The sequence below is a fragment of the Chrysemys picta genome, chromosome 7 (genome assembly GCF_011386835.1).
Source record: "Chrysemys picta bellii isolate R12L10 chromosome 7, ASM1138683v2, whole genome shotgun sequence".
Lineage (NCBI taxonomy): Eukaryota > Metazoa > Chordata > Testudines > Emydidae > Chrysemys > Chrysemys picta.
Window position 1 is genome coordinate 23,021,743 of NC_088797.1, and position 13,859 is coordinate 23,035,601.

General features: G+C 48.5%; 1 long non-coding RNA gene across 1 annotated transcript in view; it reads left to right on the plus strand.

Moving 5' to 3' along the window:
* Positions 1-513: 513 nt before the first annotated feature.
* Positions 514-13,859, plus strand: part of LOC112059486 (uncharacterized) — a 30,024-nt gene continuing 16,678 nt past the window's right edge. The window contains exon 1 of the long non-coding RNA XR_010589050.1: positions 514-2,217. This is a non-coding gene — a long non-coding RNA (uncharacterized LOC112059486). The remainder of the gene's footprint in view (positions 2,218-13,859) is intronic.

A 13,859-nucleotide genomic window follows, 5' to 3' on the forward strand; every position in this document is an offset into this window, starting at 1 on the left:
CCCAGCTTCAGTGTTCATGGCAACACGATGTCCTGGTGTTATGTTGTGTCCCAGATCTCTGGATAATCCGCAAAGAGAGACTTTCAAATTGAGCAGTAGTCTGCATCTCTTCAGCAGGAGGATCTGTGGCTTTATGAATGAGTTGTGTGGCAAAATATAACCCAAAGCAGAAGACTTGGCAAGTCCTGTCCTCACCTGCAGTGGGCGCTGTGCAGGCTGGGAGAGGACTTGGCACCTAAAAAGGATTCTTTGGGGACTTGTGTTTCCTTTGGTGGTTCTAGAGCAGGGGTGGGCAAACTTTTTGGCCCAAGGGCCACATCTGGATATGGAAATTGTATGGCGGACCATGAATGCTCACGAAATTGGTGGTTGGGCTGTAGGAGGGGATGAGGGCTCTGGCTGGGGGTGAGGGCTCTGGGGTGGGGCCAAAAATGAGTTCAGGGTGCAGGAGGGGGCTCCGGGATGGGGCTAAGGATGAGGGGTTGGGGTGCAGGAGAGTGCTCTGGGCTGGGACCAAGGGGTTCAGAGGGTGGAAAAGTGCTCCGGGCTGGGGCAGGAGGTTGCGGCACGGGAGGGGATCAGGGGTGCAGGCTAGGAGCGGCACTTACCTCAAGCAGCTCCCAGAAGCAGCAGCATGTCCCTCCTCTGCCTCCTACGTGGAGGTGCGGCCAGGTGGCTCAGCATGCTGCCCTGTCCGCAGGCGCCGCATCTGCAGCTCCCATTGGTCGTGGTTCTCAGCCAATGGAAGCTTCAGGATGGCGCTTAGGGTGGGGGCAGCATGTGGAGCCCCCTGGCTGCCCCACATGCCGCTGCTTCTGGGAGCCACAGCGCACGCAGAGTGGGGCAAGCTCCCGACCCCGTTCCCCAGCGGGAGCTTGAGGGCAGGATTAAAACGTCTGAAAGGCTGGATGCAGCCCTTGGGCCATAGTTTGTCCACCCCTGTTCTAGAGTCCTGGCCAAGAATCTAAAGGAGGGGCAGGAAGAGGAGACATTACAGGTGCTTTTTGCTTGATTGACCTTAGAATGTTTGTTACTGCTTGCATCCACCTTTCTGCTTGTAACCCCCTCTCCCTGCTTTATGTGCTTGGCCCATGGCTACCACCTGCCACTATGGCTTCAGAGTTTTCCAAGATGTCTGAGTGGCGAAGAAGTCCAGCGATGTGAACATTAGGAAGGATTTGGCAGCCCGGCAATCCCCTTAAGATTCTCTGGCACGCATGCTGCATGATGCCTGACAGGTAAGTGGATCGTCTCCTCCCTTTTGGCCTGAGCAGCTTCAGTTACTTTGTGTGCTTGTCATTTTCAGACTACAAGAAATTGCTTTAATTCTTCCACAGTCTCAACAGTGCCCATGTCCAAGCATCTTGGGGTTGCTTCTGAATCACTCAGTTCTGCACCTTCTGTTGTTTGTTTGAATCTGTCTGTCTCTCTCCCCTCATGATGAGGCCAGTGGATTTTGTTTCTTAAGGCATCAATAACAGAATGAGGAGGAAGCGATGTCGAACTCAGATACCTCCCCATCTCCCTTCAATCTATTTATCTTCCACTAGGGTCAGATAGTGAATGATATTAATATAAACAGTGATTAAAGACCTGATGTGCACAGTTCAAACATCCTGTCGTTATCTGGACATGTGCACTTGATTGAAAAATAAACACCCAACACACACAAACATCTATAGTGTTTTACTGGTTAATTTCACATCCCTACAGTATATTTTTTCAAGTGCTACAGTTTATTTCTACATTCTCCCCCCAGCCATAAAACTCGGCCTATTTTGAATTCTGCTTCCGGCTGGTGGCTGGGTCTTGTTGTTAACTGTAAACAAATTTACCTTAAACTGAGGTGGTCTGATGTTAACAAAGTGTGATCATCCAGGGTAACTATTTTTTCCTTCTCTAGCACCTCCTGCTTGAAGCATTTTGCAGACTTTACGCTTGGCAGCAGTGCCTGAGAGCGGTGAGTGTTCACCCCCATTTTACAGATGGTTTGAGCTATAAAGCCCTACATGCTTTGCATCTGCCTACGTCAAAGACACTCCCCCCTCACCCCACCCCTCTTTCTCCTTGCAGTGCTACCACAGCTGAGCTCAGAGATGCTTAAGCTGAAGCCCCCAGTGGCACACATGAGAAGGGGTTGCTTCCAGGGCATCCTCTGGAGGCCCCTCAACTTTGGAATTCGTTCCCCAAACCAGTCAGCGTCTGAGGTCCTTCAGGGTACGCTGCACAGTTCATCTCTTTTCACAGGCATTTGCAAATGTGGAATTGTGGGAGGGGGACAGGGTTTGAACTTTGGGTTGTCTTGTTTGCTGGTAGTGGGTTATGCTGATTTGTGTGGCTGCAGTTTAGTCCTGTTTCGGGGATTAATGTTGTTGGATTTTTTTTAAGGCATGTGTGGATAGATGCCCTTTTCATCATCTGTAAAAATTCAGTCGGACATAGGCTGTGGTTGCTCTGCCTTTCACTGACTCAGGAATGGGTTCCAACCAACGTGCTCTCAGACTGTGGAAGAGCGAGAAGGTGGAAGCGCTGGTTATGATCAGACTGCCCTAAGTATTTAAATATGCACAATGGGGAACAAGTTTCCACTGGCCAGAGGTGCGGAAAGACAAGATGGCCTAGTGTATTATGTCTGTTCTAGTTCTAGCATCTCTGGGACTTGTCCTCTTACGTTAAGATTATGGCTTGAAGACCAGAGCATCTCAGGAAAACAGGGAAGAACAAGCAATCAGAGATGCTGAGTGAGGTGTAGCAGTGTCTCCAAAAGATGTTGGAGGTTGGAAGGTTTCATTTTAGTTTGGGCTTGATCCAAAACTCCTGAACCATCCCTGACGTTTGCAGTGGTATGCTGGGCAGGAAAGAGACAAGCATGAAGCCTATGTGACCTCTTTCCTACCTCCTTGAAAATAAAGCAGATATATAATGTTGGTAAGTCTGGTTGGCCACATGATGGCCGCCGTTGTGAAGATTGCCTTGTTTCATCTCCGTGTAGTGTTTGCTGCATCATAATGCCACAATGCCCAGTCTTGTTACAGCAGAGGTGGGCAAACTTTTTGGCCCGAGGGCCACATTGGGGCTGCAAAACTGTATGGAGGGCTGGGCAGGGAAGGCTGTGCCTCCCCAAACAGCCTGGCCCCCGCCCCCATCCGACCCCTCCCACTTCCTGCCCCGACTGCCCCCCTCAGAACCCCAGACCCATCCAACCCCCCCCACACACACTTCTTGTCCCCTAACTGCACCCTTCCAGGACTCCCCGCCCCAACTGCCCCCAGGACCCCACCCCCATCCAAACCCCCTGCTCCCAGTCCCCTGACTGCTCTGACCCCACGCCTATCCAAACCCCCCTGCTCCCCATCCCCTGACCTCTATCCACACACCCCGGGACTCCCACACTTATCCAACCCCCCCATCCCCTGACTGCCCCCCAGGACCTCCTGCCCCTTATCCAACCCCCCGGCCCCCTTACCATGCCTCTCAGAGCAGCATGTCTGGCAGCCGCGCCGTCCGGCCGGAGCCAGACACGCTGCCATGCTGCTCAGCAGGAGCGCACAACCCCGCCGTCCAGAGCGCTGCCCGCGCGGCAGCATGGCTGCGGGGGAGAGGAAACGGCAGGGGAGGGGCCAGGGGCTAGCCTCCCTGGCCAGGAGCTCACGTGCCGGGCAGGATGGTCCCGCGAGCCGTAGTTTGCCCACCTCTGTGTTACAGGATGACGTATGCTGGCCCAAATTAAACAGGCACTTCAAAGCTTCTGCAATCCTGGAGCTATCCAGATAGGTGGCAAACAACCTAACTCAGGAGACACTGAGATTAGAGCAAGTACTAAAGAGGTCAGTTTCTGGGCCTTGCGTTCCCTGATGGTGACCATTTCACAATACATTAGCAGAGGTATCCAGTAATGTGTCCAGCAGAAACTTCTATGTGCAGAGTCCAGCCCTGTCCCGGAGACACTGTTTGTTTGTTTTGTTTTGATATGGGCTGCATCATGCCTTTTGTTCATCCATAGCCTTGACTCCTTGCACTCTGGGTGCACTAGACTCTTTTCAGAAGCCCTAGATTTATCACTCTTGGATCAGCTGTTTGCTCTGGTTTTTATATAAAACCTTTTCAAAGGGCCTTTGGAACTGTCTGTGTTATTTTTGGCTTGGGTTCCCAGTGACACTCCTTGCAGAATTAAAACTTCTAATTAAACAGCAAAAGCCACATTGCTGCAAAGTTAAGGTGGATAATTTAATTGTGAACAAAGCAGAGAATTCAGATTTAAGGATTCCCATCACAATCTTAGCTCTGCCTCTTAAGACACCTGCATTACAGCAAGGACTTTCCTTACAATATCTAGAATATTTTAATTTTTAAAAACTCAACCAAACATCCCTGCCAAACACGTGGATGGTGAACAACTTTAGACAACCATTCTAATAAAAAAAATACTCTTACTGTTTAAACAGAAGACATGGAAGGGGTTTAGATACAGGGGAAAAGAAGAAATATGGGCAGTGAGGAAAAGGTAATAATAGAAAATAGATGCTATGAAAGCAGACTAGGGTTATATTCCTCACTCTCAGCCCCTGATCAACTGCATGAACTTTCTCTCCCTGTGGCTGTCTCCTCATCCTTCCCTTTTGAAATGTGCTTTGAGATCATCTGTTAAAAGGCCATACCCTATAGAAGTAGGGTGTGTGTATATGTGAATTCCTGTGAGGTCCCAGCTGCACTTTCTGTGCTTGTAGGAGAATGTGTCCAGTCTGCCTGTATCCCTCTGGGGTTCCAGCCAGGTGCTCTCTGCCTCTTTGGGGCCTGCCTGGCACTGCCTGAATCCCTGTAAGCTCTCTTAGCTTCTCGGTGCCTTTGGGGGAATTATGGGGATGTGTGCCAGGCCCTGCCAGAATCCCCATGAGGTCGCCACCATGTATTTTGTGCCTTTAGGGTTTCTTTGCGTGTGTGTGTCTGGCGCTGCCTGAATTCCTGTGAGGTCCCAGCCAAGCTGTCTGCAAAGCAGCTTCTGAGAAGAAGGGGGGGGGGGGGGGGAGAGAAAAGCAGATGATTGGCAGTAGCCCTTTAGATTTCTGTTGTTAATGCACCAGTAATAAGATAAGGCTTATCTTTAAATGTTCGTGGAATCGAGACTTTGATGGAAACAGGCTTTTGGGTTAATATATTTTTGATAGATAAAGCAGAATAAAATGAGAGGCCGGGGGAGCCTACAGTATCTGGGGAGAGAGACATTTTTCTTTTTAAATCTCTCTCCTCGCATGTGGCACGCAGGTGGTTTATATATGTACTGTATATACATTGTGTGTTTGTAAACAGGCACACAATGTGCGTAGCCTGTGTAAGAGGCAACCGGTTGAAATGAAATCTGCTGTTGTCTGCCAGTTGGGATGAAAAATCTAACCTTTTCTCCCTCCAGTTCTGCTCAAATCCAGTCATTGTCGAGGCGGGTAAATGTGAACAAAGGTTGCAGTGCAGCATGGATTCCCACCCCCCCCCCCCCCCCTGCCCTGACTGGAGATGAGTTGTGTGCCAGCTGCTGGAGGAGTTTGGCAGTAAAGTCCTGTTCGTTTAGTCTAGAGGGGAGTTTTGGACGTCACTTTACCGACTGCGTTTCTGCTTGAGCCCATCGCGTGATCTGTTCTGCATATTTGCACATTTGGACGAAATTATCTCACTACTGTGCGTAGTACAGTATCCATGCAGACCAAGCCAAGCGCTGAGCTCCAGCACCATTTTCCTGGGTCACTGATGGATTTCTGGTTGTTTTTAAGTAGTACCTCTAAATTACAATTGTCACATCTTACTCCCCCTTGATTCTCCTCTCATCCCCCTCAAGCCCCAGGCATATTTCCCCCGCGTTATTCTCCCTGCCTGTGAGCTTCTGCCATCTAAGCTACACAGCATGTCATGACAGGGAGGTGGGGAAGCCTTGTAATTCTGCATTGCTGATCGAGGGCATAGCACAGAAGGGGACATTTGTCTAATATTGCAACACAGACCCAAGATTGGGTATGGAGCCTTCCAGGCTGTAAGGTGGGGAGGCAAATATAACACTGTAGGTCAGGTCTGTGCTGTGGAGAAAAGCATAGGGAGGGAAGGGGAAAGCTGTGAGGCTTCTGTAATGTTGCAAGGCAGGCATGGGTGAAGGAGGAAAAAATACCTTAGCACAGCAGGGGAGCTAATGCAGTGCTGCAGTAGAGCCTGACCTAGGGAGTACAGAGCAGGGAAGCTCTTATAGGGGCAGCAAATCTCGCCAACGGCCGGAGATGAGTCACTACATGGGGAGGGCTCTGAGTTACTACAGTGAGTTCTTTCCCAGGTCCCTGGGTCGTGCTAACATGCTCAGGGTCTAACTAATCACCATATTTGGGGCTGGGAAGGAATTTTCCCCCAGGTCAGATTGGCAGAGTCCTGGGGGGGAGGAGGAGGTTGTCTTCTTCCGCCGCATGGGGAAGGGTCACTTGTTGGTCTGAACTAGAGTAAATGGTGCAGTCTGTAACTTGAAGTCTTTAAATCAAGATTTGAGGACTTCAGTAACTCAGCCAGAGGCTCTGGGTCTATTCCAGGAGTGGGTGGGTTCTGTGGCCTGCGACATGCAAGAGGTCAGACTAGATGATGGTGATGGTCCCTTCTGGCCTGAACATCTCTGAGCAGGACAGGGCTGAGGTGATAAGGAGTAAGTGCTGCAGAAGAGGTCTCATCCAACCCTATAACTCTCGTCTTCTTTCATTTTGCCTTCCAACACCCACCACCACCAAATATTACTTCCTTTAACCTTCTGTTTCAACCTTGGCATGATGTTTTCCTTTTTCTGGTGAAACTGCATGACTGTTTTGTTTCAGGAGGGAAGGACTGAGACCCAGGTTTCCCAAAAAACTCATAAACTCATTTAGGACAGCCATGTCTGTCACAAAGAAGGATGAAGCCTAGAAAAGCAGGTTGTCACCCATCTAAGCATTAATCAGGACCCAAACTGAATAGTTTTGCAAACTAGACCAGATCAGGACTATTGCGACCAGAAATGCCATCTCTTGCAGACATCCAGCTACTTCCCCTTCAGTTGCAACCCTGTGACTCCTATAGTCAGATACATCTGCAGTATCCTTATCTGACATTATATAAAACACCTGTATAAATTGGTGCTAGGATGCCAGTTTGTTAATGTCATGTTGGTTACAGTTGCCTGGAAAGGGCTATGAGTGGTGTCAACCTTGAAGTCAAGTTCCTGGTTCTTTGAGGATATACGTGTTTTGTGACAGGATACGCAAAAGGATTCTGTAACCCAGAGAGTCTTTTCTTTTCTTTACCACTTTGACAGTTATTCCCCATTTTGTAATTACCCATTGGATTTGTCCTTCCTAAGTGAAGTACTTTGCACTTGTCTTTATTGAATTTCATCTGGTTGAATTCAGACCAATTCTCCAATTTGTCAAGGACATTTTGAATTTTAAACCTGTCCTCCAAAGTGCTCGCAACCCCTCCCAACTTGTATGTATCTGTTGTTTGTATTTATTTGATGAATCTTTTGTTGAAGCTCAGGCTCCGTGTGTTGACTTCTTGAGTTTTGAATATTCTTAGTTGCGATTAGTCAGAAAAATCACAGTGGGTCCTTTCTGTTCCTACACTAGATGAGTGTGGAAGCACTTGAGTGTGCAAATTACAAATCCAGTTCTTGCAATTACTTGCTACTCTGAAACGTGCTTTCCTTGAACACTTTCACCAGTGAGTCTTGGTCACTGGAATGTTTGCAGAAAGTGAACTCAAAGAAGCTGAAACAAAATACATTTAAAAATCTGAATGTGTTTGGTGAGAAGTTGTGTAATTCAGATTTCTGTATTTAATTAATATAAAATAGCTTTTGAGATTTCTTCAGACAGTTATCTAGCTGCAATTATTTACTAATTAATTACCAATGAATGATTAAGGACTCATTTACTAAAGTTTAGCAGCTATCATGGACACACTTCTAACACTCAGGGGATTTATTGTGCAGTAACTGGATTGTTCAATTACTTTCTTATGTGAGACCTTTAATCTGTGACCTAAGAATGCTGCTGTGCAACCAGAATACCCCTGTAAGAGGATTCCCATGGTTGCCTGAAACACTTCACCTTGGTAACAGATGTTTAGCCTGGTGGGAAAGGGTTAAGTGGGTTCTGCTGACTCTCTGGAGTCGGAGGTTTATTATCTCACCCAAGTACAAGGGCTCTCTACGGAAAGAGGATCTAAGTTGTGGGCTGAGCAGTCCTGAAGGATGAACCCTAGTTAACTTATTGTTGTTTTCTTTCTTAAATTAAACCAAACCCCAGGAAGAGGGCAAGATTGGACTTTGCATGCTGTTACGGGTTTTGTGTGTAGAGCAGCTTGGTTTGTACCCCACTCCCCAAACCAGTTCTGCCCAATCTGTAATAACGTTAGCTTTTACATAGCTAGGGCAGTTCTTCCCAGTCTGTCTCTTTCTCCTGACTAATGCTGTTCAAATTACTTGCTACAAATAATATCTGTCATGAACTGAGCCTTTTTCTATCGGTGATTATTTTGCAAATTGACCTTGACTTCTGCATGTGGATTTGTTCTTCATTAGTATTTGCTTGGTGGTTTTGTTGAATCACTTTGAGTCTATGGGGCTGTCTGTGGATTGTTCAATCCTTTGGTTCATTGTCTCCTTGATCACCAAAGTCATTTGGTACATTTTTACTCACCACTTGGTGAATGAGGACAGGATTTTCAGGAGTCATTAGTGATTTTGGGTGCCCAACATAAAGGGATCTAAGAAAGGGCTGACTGCCCTCTTTCTGAAAATCAGGCCTTTTTAAGGTGTTTTCAGATGAGCATCCAAACTCACTCGTTGTTTTTGACACTCTTGGCCTGAGCCTTTTAAACAGGGAAATGATAAACACTCATGTCCATGCACAGAAGATCTTGTATGCATGTAAATCTGGATTTTCCTGGAAAGAGCAGCCATTCCCTAAACATTTGCTTCAACAAAAGCCCATTCATGCCAACGATAGTGAATAACAAGGGGCATAAACCTGGTTGACTAGAGCAGCAGTTTGGAGTTCGAAGGGATGTTCTCTCAAGCACTGTCTAGCGGCATTTGCTTAGGTCTGCTCCTGACAAAGGGTTCGGGCCTCCGCTTTCCAGGGGTGAACACTTCCCCTGCTCTCTCCCCCTACAGGTGATGCTGCGCAATGTTTTCCCTGCGGGTGGACAGCATATGGGGGTAGGGTCGAGGAGTCAGTTGAAGTCCTCACCCCTTGCACTGCCATTAGTGCTGAGACACATAGTGGGGAGAGATCTGATGGTGTTCAATGGAGCACGCTCTCGCCCTCTCTCTCTCTCTCTGTAGTTTCCTTATTTATAGGCCTGGAGCTTCAATTCCTTTTCCACCAGCCCCTCACGCTAAGCAGAGCTGGATTAAAAAAAAAAAAGAGAGAGAGAGAGAGAGAAAGTGAGCAACTGCAGCAGAAAAGTGATTAAAAAGAATAATTAGCATTTGCCCCCGATAAATGAGCAAAGCCATTAATTAGACTGATTTACTCCTGGCTTTTTTCTCTCTCCCTTTCCTCTCTGTTCCTCCCCACCCCTTTATCAAATGGCAGCGCCGTGACTGCCCCTTTGGTACATTTTCATCAGCTTTTCACCGGCTGTCAGAGCTAACCCTCTCCCTTCCCGAAACCCAAGCAGCCTCCTGTAGCTAATGGATATGGAATGCAGCCAGAGCTGATAGCTGCTAGATCTCCGCTTGCTTACAGGTGTTTCCATCCTTAGTTGCACATTATCTGCCAGTGGGTCCCCTTCCTTGTCCCCCTCCTCTTCATCTCTTTTCTCTCTGTTTTTTCCCTTCTTTGCAGCATTTCAGAAATAATTACATTTTTTTAATTGCTGGCAGTTTTTTTTTTTTTAAATTTATTTTCTATGCAACACGATGTCCTGGCGATCAAATCAAAAAAAAAAATTTTTTTTTGGCACAGTGACAAGCGGCGATGCTGCTGTCGCCTGTTTGAATGTAATTACTGTGATGAAAGGGAGAATTTTAATTAAGACAATTTCCCCCCCACACCTTCTTCCCTCCCCCTTTTTCAAATCAAGAGCCGTGGGCTGTTTTTTATTGAGAAATGGTAGCAGCATCAGGCGGTTGTATCTAAGGTATCTCATATCACAAGCATGTCCTGACCCTCTCCCCAACCCAGAGTTGGCTGGAGGCAAAGATCTATGCAGAGAGAGAAAATATGATTTAGATAGTCCCAAATGAGGGCTGGGCAGTATACAGGTGAATATGAGGATGACTTCCATGCTCCAATTTAAGCGGTGCAAATGTGAGCGCTGGCGTATATCGAGACCCTTTCATTATTAATTATCATATATATTACTGTAATGCTCAGAGGCCACATTCTTCTAGCAATTAGGGCATTTAAAGCAGAGACACGCCCAAACCACAGTCCAGAATCCACTGAAACATTGGGAACTCTAGATATGAACTTCACAGTTCAGGCCCGTCTCTAGTTTTAAGCGGGGTGGGGGTGTGAATTAAGTGTGTATATGCGAGGTGAGGAGAGTCTGGCCCAAGGGGAAAGGGAGGGAGGCCCAAACTAAGGGAAGCATGAAGCTGAGAGCAGGGGAAGGGGTAGGGAGCAGCTCAGGAAGGAGTAAGAGATAGAAACTGAAGCCAGGAAGCTCAGAGGTAGCTGTGACGATGGAGGAATTTTGTTGTATTTAAACTGAGTAATTTTTGACCCTCAAACAAATAAAAAAGTAATGGGCCAAGGTTCAGGTGAAGCTCTGGGGTGGGAGGCGGGTTGGTCAGAGTTTTGGGGTGAAGACTGGGGGCTTGGTTTGGGGGTGAAGATCTGAGGGATTAAGTTCAGGGTTCTGAGGGGCAGTTAACTGAACTGTTTTGATCATCAGATCCAGGTCAGTTGTGATTTTTATCCCAAGGGGTTTGTAGGCCAAGGAATATTTTAACTAGCACTCATAGTGTTTAGGCTTGTAAGCCTATAATTTTGTGGTCCTCCTTAGCTGCCGTCTCATTGAGCAGATACCAAAGTCCTAATACCTTCAGCAATAACCATTGCTCTGGGGTGTAACTCGCTGCTCTGTAGACCCGTTGATGCAAAAATAGTGAGTAGGGAAAAGGCAGTGAATAAACATTCTCCCATACCTGGGGTGGAGGGGACCTCCACAGTCCAGCTGAGTATTGCCCATTCCCTTCTCCCACTTACCTTGCATTTTGCAGCTGAGGGTGGGGGTCCCCTCTGGACTCTGCCTGTGCAGGTCTGCTAACAGCGTAAAGGGGACCAGTGCAGGGCTATCTGAGCTGCCCCTTATTTCCAGAGGTTGGACATGCTGCCAGCCTCCCCAATACCCTTTTCTCCTGCTAACTCAGAAGCAAGTGACAGTTACTTCTGAGGATCAGAATTGGGTCTCCACCAAGGCAGTTCTGGTGGTGGCCACCTAGTGAGAAAATTGATTCTCGGCTGTTGTTGGCACGTGGCTCTTGGTTCATGGGACTGGTTAGATTAGACCCATCCAGCTGCCGTGCTTCTCCCAACGAACACATTGTCATGCAAATAACCAATTAGCTAAAGAGAAACCTTGTGTAAGCGGGGGAATGGTCCCGCTATTGTGAGAAACTTTCCTGGCTTCTGCACTACCCCAGTGAAATGAGCTAGTGAAAGGATCTGAGTCCTCGCTCCCACTTCCTTTACCCAGAGACCTCCCTACCCTCGAGGACTCCCCTTGCTCTCTCCTGTCTGGCAGAGTCCTCGTAACCCCGACAAGGCTGGGCCCAGGATTCCTGGGGGGCTCGACCCCCAACCCTGCTGTGGTCCTCTCGGACAGGGGTTAGGATGTCCCCACTCCAGGGTGCTCTCTCTGCACTGGGCACCTCCCTGACCCACTGATCATTTCATACAATTTAAAGCAAATACAAGTTGTTTAATTAACAATTAATTTAAAAAAAGAATAAGGAAAAATGGGAAAGGTTAAAGGAAAACACATCACCCCGCTCTGTGACAGGGAACATCACAAACAGTGTTTCTGGACATCAGGGCACTTCACAGTCTGTTCCTTGTAGGTCCCAGGTCTCCTCCTCAGGCCCTGGCTATGCTGTGTGTTGAACACTTGCAATGGTGATGGCCACATACCTCTGGGCTTTGCCCCATCAGGTTAAGGTCCCCCTCCCAGTCTGGCCTGCAAGAACCCTTGGCTGGGGGTATCTTTCTGCACTGGGCCCTTTGCCCAAGGTCCCCCCTTGGCTGGCCCCAGTTGCTCACCACACCTGGCTCTGCGGCTGCAGCTCTGCTCCCAGCACAGGATCTGCTCTCCCTGGGCTGTGTCGCTGGCTCTGTGGCTGCTTTTCTGGCCCCTCTGGATCTCGCACGGTTCCGCTCCCCAGCTCAACTTGGGCACCTGCTCTCTCCTTAGCTCGGCCCCACTCTGTCTGACCCAGGCAATTCCAGGTCACATGGAGGCTGGGACCCCCCTGGCATCCTGACGCCCTGATTAGCCTGCCCGCCCTGTCAATCAGGCTCAGAGGCTGAGGCTGACCTGGAGCATTGGCCTCTCCCCAATCTTTTAGTGCTGGGAACTAGCCAACCAAAACACCCCCACTAGGGTGACCAGATGTCCCGATTTTATAGAGACAGTCCTGATTTTGGGGTCTTTTTCTTATATAGGATCCTATTACCCCTCCACCCCCTGTCCTGATTTTTCACATTTGCTGTCTGGTCACCCTAACCCCCACTGAATGCTAGTAAGGGGGCAACAGTCCCCTTACGTTTGGAAGGGCCTTTTAGCCCTTTTCAGCCTGGGTCCACAGTTTCCTGCCGTGGCTGATTTGCTGGCAGTGGCACCTGGCAAAGATAGCTCCCAGACTCTCTGCCCTTTCCCCTGCCTTGCCCTGGAACACATCAGATGGGACTTCAAGAATGTAGGGCAAATAGAACGGAAAAACTAGCAGAACAAGGTAGGCAACAATTGCCTGAAATGTTTTACTGTAGCCCCAGTAGAGGCAGAAGGAGGCAGGGCTGCGGGCAGCTTACCTGAATTTTGCAATGATGTTTTGCTGTGTTGTTCAGAGTTTGCCAGACGTGGGACCCCTTTTAAATCTCTTCAGTCCCTCTCTCTCTGGTGCACACTGAGCACCCTGGAGCAATAGGGAAGGTGCACTTGGGCCAGCGTCAGCTGAGGCTGCCAAATCAAGGGACACAAGGTTCAAAGGGAGCCCCATCAAGCTGTGACTCTAAAAAGTCCATGGATGGACTGGCTAGGGGGAGGGCTCCAGCTGAATGGATTTGGTAGGGAGGAACCCTTGGATTAGCTTGTAAAGTTTTCCTGGCACCAATTCAGGTCACAAACGGGCCAGAGCTGGGGAAGGGGATGATAAGATGGCCACCTGGTTATTCAGTAAGGTGTGCACACATCTTGGTGATTCTGTTAGCCTGAATAACCTATGCACCTTCCCTCCCCTTCTGGGTGGCCAAATGGCAGAAGTGAGTTTTTAGGAGGGCTTTGAATGTGAGAAGGGAGGGAACTTGGAGGACAGGTTCAGGGCAGCGTGCACAAATACAAGGGGCGCAGTGTGTGAACAAAAGCACAGAGACCCCCTCTTCTGTGAGGGGAAGATATGTAGGGGATCAAAGCGAGTATCACTTTCAGAGAAGGGAGGGTGGGCAGGGGATAATGCAAAGAGCCCGAACCTGAGGTGCCGGCAGGAGCTGCATGATGATGGGCCTGGGAAGCACAAAGAAGGTGTTTGATTTGAATTTGCTGTGCAGGACAATGTGAACCCAGTAATTGACTCCGGGGTTAGGAGCAAGGGCTAGGAGAGGGAGGTGACTTGGGTACATGCTGACATACAAGGAGAA